Consider the following 12,648-nt stretch of genomic DNA (forward strand, 5'->3'; position numbering starts at 1 on the left):
GTTCGATACCCCGCGTTTACTGTTTGGATAGTTGTCATTGAGAGAAAACATTTATAAACTCGTGACGTTAGAATGATAAGGTTCTATCTCCATTTTTGTAAAAATTGAGTTTTTTACATAATCTGATCCATTAGGTGTTTATTAATGCCCGTGTGGTGTTGTTTTTTAAAATGTTGACATTTTTTAGTTAGTAATTAATAAAATACAAAGGTTCCATCTCACAAAACATAATGGAATGTAAAAACGTTGACGCTCAATATCTCTGAACTGCCCTAAACGGAGATAGAACCTTATAATTCTAAACAGAGATAGAACCTTATCATTCTAAGCTCACAAACTGTAACCATGGCATATTCATCTCGGATTTTTAGTTGAATGGAATATAATGTGACAAACAACATACCCAGTATTTTTCTGAATATTGATATATAAATATTGTTTCATTGATATTATAAATATGATATGTTGAGAAGCACATTTGTTTCAACAAGGGGATGATTGCATGTATGTGTTCACAATAATAAACCTGACTGACTGACTGTCTTCTGAGAGATAAACCTCATTCCCCTGATAGGATTCAGATGGTCATTTCCTCAAAATCCAGTTTCTAACACATCTTTGCCAGAATCGTACTCAGCCAGTCTGGGAAATCCAATGGAACTAATGTGGGTATTCTAGAATCTTCTCCCTTTCGCTGTTCCTCCCTGGAGTGCTTGCCTGGCTTGACTGTTTAGAACACAACAACAAAGATGTTATAGGATTTAAACTACTGTAACCTTTCATGCATGAGCACTTGGTTAACATCACAGGGTTACAGCTTAGCATGTTTCCTTACATGTTTCGTATCAAAGCACAGCTGTGGACACAGCTGGAGAGAGGTTCTTACTCAACAGGTTCAGTGGCAGGCTTGTTTTAGGATTAAACATTTTTTATAATAATAGATTTGTCAAATCTACCACATTATAAGTGAGTGCAAGCAGAAGTAGGCATTCGTTCAGGTCAACAGATATGCCCTTCTTCTAAATTTAAACTGAACACATGGAAATAATGACATTGCAGTTCTCCCCTCTTCCATTAGCTCCTTTTCCTCCCTCCCCCCCTCTCTGTTGTGTGTGTGTGTGTGTGTGTGTGTGTGTGTGTGTGTGTGTGTGTGTGTGTGTGTGTGTGTGTGTGTGTGTGTGTGTGTGTGTGTATGTGTCACTTGTGCCCCAGCATTGTCTGTTTAGGCCAAACATTAAAGACCACATTTGGTCAGCCTCAAACACAACCATCCCCACGTCCCTCACACCTGATTTTCCATAAACAATGATCACATTGTCCTTGACTGAGAGCCTGAGAGGCACGCACATCGACACAACCTTCAAAGATTAGATAAACGTTTCTATTGAGAGGAGAGAACACAAAGAATGCACATGTATCACATTCATTTAATTCTGTGGCTTTGTCATTAAAATTAAGATAAGATGAAAAAGATGAAACGCTGAATAGATGTGGGAGGGCAGAGTGAGTCTTTTGATTCAGTTCCTTTTAACATGTCAACACAAAGAACAACTATGTTGCTCTGGCCGATCAACTTGTACTCCCTGCAATCCTCCAGTGGATAATGTTTCATGTTTAACCTAAATGATGGACACATCGTATGTTCATTAAATCCTGCAAACAAGGACATCAATAACAGAAGCCAATGTTATATCCAGCAAATCTGCAGCACAACACTTAATGGAGCCACTGAAGTTTCTGCTGCCTAATTAAATCTCCCCATGAACAATGAAGCATATAATTATGCTCATTTAGTCAATGCGTTTCCTCATAATTGAAAATTATATATTCAAAAAGGAATTGCAGCAAGCCGTGCAAGAGTAAAAAAACATTTAATTAAAATAAAAGAGCACAATGAGTTTGTACAATTTGACAACAGTAGCTTTCAGTTCTCGAAAAGGCAATTATATTATGCAATTGGGATTATTATGCATTTCCACATTGTAATATCTCACCCACTAAGAATAACAGATAAACCAAAACACAATCTTACTGATTAGGTATCCCTGTTTAGAGCAAAACCTTCCTCTCTGACAGTATTCTATTCTATTCTATTCCATTCTGTTCTATTCTGTCCTATTATATTCTTTCCTATCGTATTCTATTTTATACTAAACCATTCTATTCTATATTCTATTCTACTCTAATCCGTTTCATTCCATTGCATTCTATTCTACAGTACCAGTCAAAAGTTTGGACACACTTCCAAACCTGTGTGTCTGAACCTTTGACTGGTACTGTCCTTTATCCTGCTCTGTTAGGTTCTATTCTAGTCTACTCTTCTGTCCTCTACTCTCCTGTTTTGTTTTCCCTGAGATGGGCATGGTTCCAGCCTGGCGAGCCGGGACCAGAGACCAGCATGTTTATGTTTATTTGTCTTTGGCTGGTTTTAGCTCTTCACCCCACTAGTATATCAGAATAAACATGGCTGTTTGGGGACCGTTTGTGCACTAGTATATGAGAATAAACAAGGTTGTTTGGGGTCCCTATCTGTGCACTAGTATATCAGAATAAACAAGGCTGTTTGGGACCCTCTCTGTGCCCTAGTATATCAGAATAAACAAGGCTGTTTGGGGACCCTCTCTGTGCACTAGTATATCAGAATAAACAAGGTTGTTTGGGGACCCTTTGTGCACTAGTATATCAGAATAAACATGGCTGTTTGGGGACCGTTTGTGCACTAGTATATCAGAATAAACAAGGTTGTTGGACCCTCTCTGTGCCCGGCATGCTCCGGCAGACCCCCAGGGGACTGGGACGCCGTAACACAAGTCATCCAGAATGGAGGGCCTGATCCCAGGGTAACACTACCCCAGCCCCGGGCTCTGTTGTCCTGGAGCCTGTCTGAGCCCCGACACCCCATTAAGCCTGACTATAAACTCCCCCTCATCAACTGTTGTTTTATCACCATTATTGTCAAATGTCTCTAATAAATCAGTGGTTGTTTATCCCCATTTATTACCATGGCCTTATGGGATTGGGATTCTGTGATAAAGGTTATTTGAGTTGCCAGGATACAGCTTCCTTGTTGACCCTTAGCCTCTAGCCGCTGAATGGACCGGAGTTGGGATGTGTCCGACTGAGATACACAGATGGTTCGGGGTGCTCAGATGGTTCGGGGTGCTCACATGCTCTGCACCTCTTGTCATTACCGGGGTTTCATGCGAATGATTTATGTTTAATTTGTATTTAATGGATTTTAAATCCGGGTGCAATTTAGCTAATATGTGTTTGTATTGATGGATTGTAAATTTGTTGTAATTTAGCTAATGAGCGGTTGTATTGATGGATTGTAAATTAGGTGTAATTTAGCTAATATGCGTTTGAATCGAGCTAGATTTATGTAATGTAGATAATCACTACAGTATTTATCCAGTTAAACGTTTGGCAGCCATAAGCATCTGTTCAAGTCAATCATTAAAACCAAATCACTTAAATCCCCCCAAACAACATGCTCCAGGCAGGGATCGAACCCTGCGCATCACGTGTGATCGAGTTGAACAGCGCATATGGCTGCCTACTGTTTAATTGGATAGAAATACTATAGTGACTCTCTACATCACCTGCGGTGAACTGCAAGTGCTTGACCGCTTGTGTCTATCCAGTTCTGGCAGATCCACATGAAGTGCCATGGTATTAGAGCACTGTTGTATGAAATACAAATAAACTTGCCTTGCCTTGCCTAGAGGTTGAAGTGCCAAGGTATTAGAGGTTGAGGTGCCAAGGTATTAGAGGTTGAGGTGCCATGGTATTAGAGGTTGAAGTGCCAAGGTATTAGAGGTTGTGGTGCCACCGGTATTAGAGGTTGTCTCTGGGCAGAGCTGATGAGTGAGAAGGAACAAGCTTTGATAGAGGTACAGAAACCATGACAACGCAGTTACCGTGTGTGAACTTGACCTCCACCTGGTGGCGGAAACAGGAAGTCCAGGGAAACTAACATAAGGAGACTGACTTGACCTACGTCTTGGCCGGGCTGAATATCTCCGGCTGCCTGTGACCGTCACTCTGCATGGGAACATACAACAACACCGTTCCTGATCATAAACACTCATGACATGTTAGTACACATTGATTAAACCACCACTAACACATGTGTGTAAAGCTATTTGTCCCTAATCACAACTACCATGATAACACTGTAGACCTTTTTCCACATACATATGTGCATATACTTGTGTTAAAATAGGAAATGCCATTACTCTATCTTGGATCTGACCTAGAGTACATCTATCAGCCAATTCTATCTAATTCCATCTACTGATTTTATACGGTGGTGGCGGGTATTGAATTCTTATGACTTGGTGGATAGATGATTCAATTACCGAGTCAAACGTATTGATTGTAAGTCGCTTTTGAATAAGGCGTCTGCTAAATGCCAAAAATGTCAACGTAAATGAATTCCATGTTGGTTTAGCAGTGTCTTCCTGTTGACAGAGCGGGTTGAGAGAGGACAACCCTGTGTTCTGTTCCACCGGTGGAGGTGTTTGGAGATCACAACATGACTGTGGGGTGAGTCAGACAGGAATTCCCTTTCAGGGTGGAAACAATGTCAGAAAACTTGGCAAAATGCCCCCCCCCCCCCCCCCCCCCCCGCACCATGCCTCTATGGACACCCCACCTCTCCTCACCCACATCCTAGTACCGACAACCAAGCTAGAGCTTGATCCAAATGCCAGACTTAGAATAAGATCGAGGTCTCTCTTGTTTGGCTTAATTCACATTCATATCTTACTGACTTTCCATACATCCTGACCAGGGCCGGCGCCCTTGGGTGGGCAGGGGCTGATGGGGTTTAGCAAGGTAGCGCTAAATCAACAGACATAGTATATGGACCTACAGTAAATACAAATATGAGATTAAACATTCAAACACGCTCGCAGAATATCAACAATTCTGCAAAGAAAAGTATTGGCTTTTGATCAGGTGGGCAGGGCGCACTTTTGGGTGGGCTGAGCTCACCACCGCCCATAGCCTCCGCCGGCATTGGTCCTGACCTGCTCTCACTCCAGGCATCACTCTCACCGCTCCTTACCTGATGGATGGGGTCGGTTAGCTGACTGCTCCCCGTGCATACACCTCTTCACCTTGTCAGTCCTACAGGCCGAAGCAGAGCAGAGACGGTAGGGTGAATCAGTTCAGAAATCATAATAAACGGTTGGAACCCAAATCCAAATCATGTATGAAATGATACAGGGCTGACTGCAGAGGGAGCTGGTCTCAATGTGACTTCCTTGTCAAAAGAAAGACAGGTAAAACAATCTACGGTAAACATGAGGTCCTCCCATGAATGATGGAGCACCCTTACTTGTGTGAATTGGTGACAATCAGTCAATCAGTGTCATTTAGGAATTTCTGTTGTTTACTATAGCACCCCCTTAGGGCCAATCAGTGTAATTTTGTAAATGCTGGATCTCTATGGCATGACGCATCATTCACATAAGTTTCGTCAAAATTGTCCCAGGGGTGTCTGAGATAGCACGTGTGACATACGAACATACGAACAGACACAGACTGATCCACAGTCCCCTCCCTGATTTTCATTGTACAATACAACAGATGTGATAGACCAGGGGCTCATCAAAATACATGGAATAGAATAGAATGGAATAGAATAGAATATAATAGAATAGAATAGAATAGAATGGAATAGAACAGAACAGAATGGAATGGAATGGATTGGAATAGAATAGAATAGAATAGAATAGGAATAGGAATAAAATAGAAATGGAATAAAATAGGAATAGAAAAGTTAATGGTCAAATTACATGAAAGCCTGCGTCATTCCCCACCCTTTACTCTGGAGTGTGCACTTGTGTACTCCCCTACATGGATTGAAACCACAGAAATAGTTTAAGTATGGACTTGAAAGCGGGGGAGGCTAATGGAGGTAGAAATCGGAGGACGGGCTCATTGTAATGCACAGAATGGAATGAGTAATTGTGTCACACACGTTCGATAACAGATACCGCTCCCTCTTCCATTCCGTGCATTTACAATGAGCCCGTCGTCTGAGTTCTACCTCCACCAGCCCCCTCCGGCTTGAAAGAGTTTCCACCGCCACACCAATCCTGTTCAATCCATGTGGGATGTGAGCGAATCTCAGCGTGAATGTGTATCACTTTACAGAAAAGTGTGTGGCCCCTGGAACTGGAGCCTGTGTGACGCTGTGACAGCGTAGTACTACATTCCCGTCTTGAAAACAGGTCAGGGTAAATTACTTACTTACTCCCTGGGCTAATTGCCTCTCCAAGTACGCTCTACATCTGGAGTCAGGTCATCCTAACTCACCTGCCAGGCCAGGGAACTGGTCTTTGGTGACACACTTCTCTACATTACATCCATCCATCCATCCATCCATCCATCCATCCATCCATCCATCCATCCACCCTCCCACCCACACACACTTACATACATACATACATACATACATACATACACACATACACACATACACACACACACACACACACACACACACACACACACACTTACATACATACACCGCTGGACTGGCCATACAATCTTTCTGCCCGCTGGCAGATGGGCCGCTCTAGTTTTGGGCCGGTCGGCCCAAACCCCCCCCCCCCCCCCCCCCCAAAAAAAAAAAAAAAAAAACTAGCGCGGCCGAGCCCAAACTAGCGCGGCCCAAAATAGCGCGGCATCAACTAGCGCTGAATCAAGCGGCGGCCCCCGTTTATACTAACACATGGGCTGGCCCAATCACATGCTTAGGCCCTGCTGTCCATCGGCCCTCTCCCCCACTCTGATCCCTCGGCCGACAACCCAAGTGCAGTGTCATGTTCGTAGATAAGATAGTGAAAGGGGGTGCCCAGAAAATTAGGGAGAAAAAAAGTAAGAAGCTAGCAGAGGATGCCTCAAAATGTCAGAAACTGACAGATATGTTCTCTGCATCGACTGTGGGGGCTAGGCCTACTACAGCTGCGGCTGCCACAGCAAAATCTTTACCGCTAACTAACGTTAGCACTGATGTGCCGTTAGCAATTGAGGAGGAGACAGAGGACACAGCTGGAGAGGTAAGCAATGTTGTTACTTGGTTTTACAAAAGCAAAGTTATGTTAGTCGCTTGCATTGGCCAGATTAAGGGAGCAGCAGCAGAGAATGTCTTATGACTTATGCTAACCCGTACAGGCAGCATGATTGCATTGCGCTTCACCAGGACTTGGCTGGAATTCATGCACACACAGTGATCTCTCTCGTGGTGTAACGTTAGTGCTGCTTGGCTGTGGACTCTATAGCTAACGTTAGATGGGGGTGTTCTGCATTTTGTGACTTTCTATTTTGTTGCTAGCTAGCAAGTTGAGGTATCACTGTCACTGACATAAATGCAATACCAACAATGAGTGTTAATAATACTTTTTATTTGAAAATAAAAATATTTTTGAAAAAATCTACACTAGCCTAGTTCAGAACTAATGAATGCTTTTTATTGCATGGAGAATCTCATGCAGTCTGCAACCCAATAATGTCGTCTTGCAACCTTCCATTTGAAATGACTGGGCTTCTGGTGTAACATAATGCAATCATGCAGCCTGTGTGTACATGTAAATGAGAACTTTGCTGATTTTGACAACCAGTTAGTTTACTTCTCTGTCCATGTCTTGTTGAACCAGGTTGAGCTGCTGCTGCCCTCCCCAGTCCCCAGAAAAGCAGAGTGTCAGGGAAAGAGAGGAAAAGGAGAGAGAAAAAGATGAAACAGAGGAAACAGAGTGCCACGTTCAGGACTTCAATTACTTTGCCTGTCCTGAGCCTTCCATGCTAGATCACTTTTTAGATTACCACCCTCAGCAGAGAACCAAAAATACAGCGGCACAAAAGTATTTCACATGTGCAGATGGCACCAGTAGGAAGTGGCTCACATAATATTGCGAAGAACAGCATACATTGTTTTGTTTTGTCTGTATGGCATTTGGCAATAGCACTGACCCCAGAAAATGTATTACTGGAATGACAGGATGGAGACGTGCGCAACAGAATGTGGAGGAGCATGAAAAGAGTGCTACACACCGAAAGTGGTGCTGAAGCCTATTTTCTAAGAAGTAGAAAAGGAGATATCCAGAGCAAGTTTGCTGGCAGTCAGATGTCTGCTCATAGGCAGCAAGTAAGAAAGAAACGCCAGGTTTTGGAGTGTGTTGTGGATGTGGTGAAGGTGATAGGCAAGAGGGGCTTGAGCTACAGGCATGTGGAGAACGAGGCAGCATACAAGTGGGACGACAGTACCCTGGATCATGGCAATTTTTTTTTTTTTTTTATAACATCCTTATAATAGGAAAGTGCAATGTTAGCCTCAAAGAGCATCTTGAGGAGTGCATTAAAAAGAGCAAAGAATTGCATGCATCCAGTGGAACAAAAGGTAGAGGGTCCCTCGTCACCTTACTGTCCAAGACCACTGTAAACTCAGTGATAGACAGTATTGGTCATCTCATTCAGGAGACCATCGCAAGTGACATACAAAAAGCTGGAATGTTCACTGTTCAGCTCGACACCACACAGGACATAACCAGCCAGGATCAGTGTGCCGTCGTTATTCGTTACGTGACAGAGGAAGTCCATGAGAGGCTGGTTGCTGTGGTGAAGTGCCATGCATCCACAGGGCAATACTTTGTGGAATTGCTCTCTGGGGTCCTGGATGGTCTGAAACTGGACAAGGCCATGTGCATTGGCAACTCAACAGATGGAGCATCAAATATGCAGGGTCAGTACAGAGGCTTTTCAGCACTTATGGCATCCCAGTCTCCTACTCATGTCCATGTATGGTGCTATGCCCATGTACTGAATCTTGTCCTGGCAGACACGACTGGAAGTGTTTTGGAAAGTGGATCTCTGTTCAGTCTACTAAATGACGTGGCAGTCTTCATCAAGGACTCATATCAGAGGGTCATACTGTGGGACAATGAAGCCCAAGACAAAAGGCACAGACGACTATCTCCAATAGGAGAAACACGGTGGTTGTCCAAGCATGAAGCAGTTGGAAAAGTGTTTGGACACTTTAATAAACCGACAAGCAGCCTCTACCTCGAAACAGTGCTCACACTGACAGCCATAGAACAGCAGGCAAAGGAGAAGCCAACCATCCGTGCCAAAGCAAGAGGATTCAAAGAGGGCCTCCTCAAATACGAAACCGTCTTAACAGCACAGATCTTCCTCAGAATATTTGAGCTGACCACGCCACTCTCCAAGTACCTCCAGACCAGTGGGATGGAAATCCTCTCCGCCCATCGGATGGTGATAGCCACACAAGACAGCCTCAAAAACATCACACGGGATTTCACTACTGTGAAGGCGGCTGCAGACACCTTTGTAAAGTGGGCCAACGAGAACTTGGAAGAGAGAGAGGGAGGAGCAGACATCGAAGTGGAGACTTCACTCCCCAAGAAAAGAATAAGGAAGAGGAAGAACATGCCGGGAGAGAAGGCTCTAGATGAGGTACCTGACAATGCTCTCAGAGCATACGAGGTGAATGTCCACAACCTAATTCTGGACACAGCCAGCGAGGTAATCCAGAGAAGGTTTTTAACAAACGGCACTCTCATTAATGATTTGACATGCCTGGACCCCAGGAACTTCAACAATTTCAAGACGACAGACCTTCCTCACAATGCTTTCCAGGACCTCAGCAAATGTCTAATCAGATTTGACAGCAGGGCTACAGTGGAAAACCTTCAGATGGAAATGAAGAACTTCGCTCTGCAGTGGGACAGGCTTAAGGCATCCCACATGGAGGAATACACTGCCAGAACAGTGGAAGAAGATGGGTCTGCAGGAGAGGATAAGGAGCCAGATATTGTCAGCAAAAGCTGCGCCTCCTGCAGAAACTGCCCACTCTGCTGCTTTCAGGTACTTCGACAGTTCAACATGCTCTCAGATGCCTACCATGTCCTTGGGCTTGCCTACAAGTACCTGCTGACGCTCTCCGTAACCCAGGTGGCCTGCGAGAGAACATTTTCAACACTCAAGTTCATCAAGAACAGACTGAGGAGCACCCTGTCTGCAGACAAGCTGGAGACGTTCTTGTTGATGGCGACCGAAAAAGATGTCCTCATGGGGTTGGACTCTGACACCCTCATTGACAGGGTAGCTGAGAAGAGTGACCTCATGAGAAAGATGCTCCTCTAGCTTAAAAAGGTGAGACATATACCGGTATTTAAAAATATCTAAATTCTCATCACTAGGCTAGTCCAGTCTCAGGGATGTGTGTGCCACACACCGCCACCTACTGTGCGGGAGTGTGCCACAGACTTGCCAAACAAATGCTAATCTCTCTCCTTTTCTCTCTCTCTTTCTCTCTATGTCTCATAGGATGCCTTCCCTTGTCATGTTTTAAAGACTGCAGCCTTTCCGTTTGTGTTGGTTGATCTGGAGTTCACAGGCAGCGTTTTGACTTGGTGAGTATACACTATATAGACATGCTGCAAATCTGTTTTTTGATTCCCAGAAGATTCTGATCTGAATCTGTCATGTAATCATTCCTCTCTCCTTCTCTCTCTCTCTCTCTCTCTCTCTCTCTCTCTCTCTCTCTCTCTCTCTCTCTCTCTCTCTCTTTCTCTCTATGTCTCATAGGATGCCTTCCCTTGTCATGTTTTAAAGACTGCAGCCTTTCCGTTTGTGTTGGTTGATCTGGAGTTCACAGGCAGCGTTTTGACTTGGTGAGTATACACTATATAGACATGCTGCAAATCTGTTTTTTGATTCCCAGAAGATTCTGATCTGAATCTGTCATGTAATCATTCCTCTCTCCTTCTCTCTCTCTCTCTCTCTCTCTCTCTCTCTCTCTCTCTCTCTCTCTCTCTCTCTCTCTCTCTCTCTCTCTCTCTCTCTCTCTCTTTCTCTCTATGTCTCATAGGATGCCTTCCCTTGTCATGTTTTAAAGACTGCAGCCTTTCCGTTTGTGTTGGTTGATCTGGAGTTCACAGGCAGCGTTTTGACTTGGTGAGTATACACTATATAGACATGCTGCAAATCTGTTTTTTGATTCCCAGAAGATTCTGATCTGAATCAGTTATGTAATCACTTATCATGTCTTCTCACTCCTTGTCTCTTTATCTCTGCCCCTCCCTCTACTCTGTTCCTCTCACTATCTTTCGGATATGGCCATTAATTGTCCAGGTGGAGATTGAAAGGGCTGAGCCTTTCGGAACTGGGTGAGTATCCAATCTTTTCAGCTATAGCCATCTTTTACATGTGTTGCTGTACCATGTCTCACATATCTCTTGTGTGTGTGTGTGTGTGTGTGTGTGTGTGTGTGTGTCTTTCTCTCTCTTCCCTATTGCATTGTCTGCAATTTTTGTACAGTGGTGTTATATTGAGTGATATTTGATAGTGGGTAGTGGTGGTCTAGTGGATAGTGAGTTGGACTTGTGATCCGAAGGTTGTGAGTTCAAATCCTGCCTGAAGCCACACCACTACTAGTGTGTCCTTGGGTAAGGCACTTAGCCCTCAGTTACTCCAGGGGGAATGTCCCTGTAATTCGTAATTGTAAGTCGCTTTGGATAAAAGCGTCTGCTAAATGGCAAAATTAATTATATTGTTTGTATTTAAAATGTTAATAAATAATTGTAATTATTCCTATGACTGCAGAGCTTTTTGTTATACAACTACTTAACAGTATTAAAATGTTAATAAATAATTGTAATTATTCCTATGACTGCCGAGCTTTTTGTTATACAACTACTTAACAGTATTGAGTATGGGTATTGTTTGCTCAGCACAGCAGCCATGTCTCATCACCGTGGAGTACGTCAACAGTGAGTGAGTACACTGGTTCACACTTGCATTGGTATACTTGCTGTCCATGTCACTTACTCCGCTCTATAGGGTTTTTTACAAATGGTATATTCAACAGACTGCCAGCATGTTGATCGGCGGTGTCGGACCGATTGTGTTGGCCGGTCTGAGCCACATGGCAGGGCCTAATTTTTGTCCCAGTCCAGCCCTGCCCGGGGGGAAAGGGGGGGAGAGAGAAAAAAAACAAAAAACAGAGGGTTAGGCAAGCCCGGATTATCCATATATTGCATCGGGTGAATGCCCTGGGGCACCAGCCAATGGGGGGGCACCAAATTATTCGGACAATGAAGAGACCTTTAAAATATTTTGCGCACATTTTTAAAATATAGGCTATATTTACTGGAAGTCATCCACACAGGTACAAAACTAACGGTTATATTTAGGCTATCGTGTATAAAAAGATAAATAATTGCGAGTTTGGTGTAAGTGCCCCCCCCCCAGTGTTACGGCTGGGCCTACACACACGCCCTCCCCCGCCCCCACAGCTCGAGCACCCGCCCCCACAGCTCGAGCACAGCGTGCTCTCCGCTGCAGGTGAGGCTTGTCCCCACTAATTAGATCATCAGCCAAACCTGCACACCTGTCTCCACTCCCAATCAACCCTCAACATGAGCAGGACTCTACTGTCCAGTACTAGATGGAGTTGTAGGACTGATTCTACCAAAGCGTTGAGAGAGAACTATAGTGCAATAAGAGAGGCCTGATAATAATAAGATTCCCTGCTGGCAATTGAATCCGAGTTGGTCAAAGAGATGGACTTTGAGGATTTAGTAAACGACTTTGCCTGCGTAAAATCAAGAAAAAATA

The sequence above is a fragment of the Nansenia antarctica genome, assembly GCF_963989245.1.
Source record: "Nansenia antarctica genome assembly, chromosome: 20".
NCBI lineage: Eukaryota > Metazoa > Chordata > Actinopteri > Argentiniformes > Microstomatidae > Nansenia > Nansenia antarctica.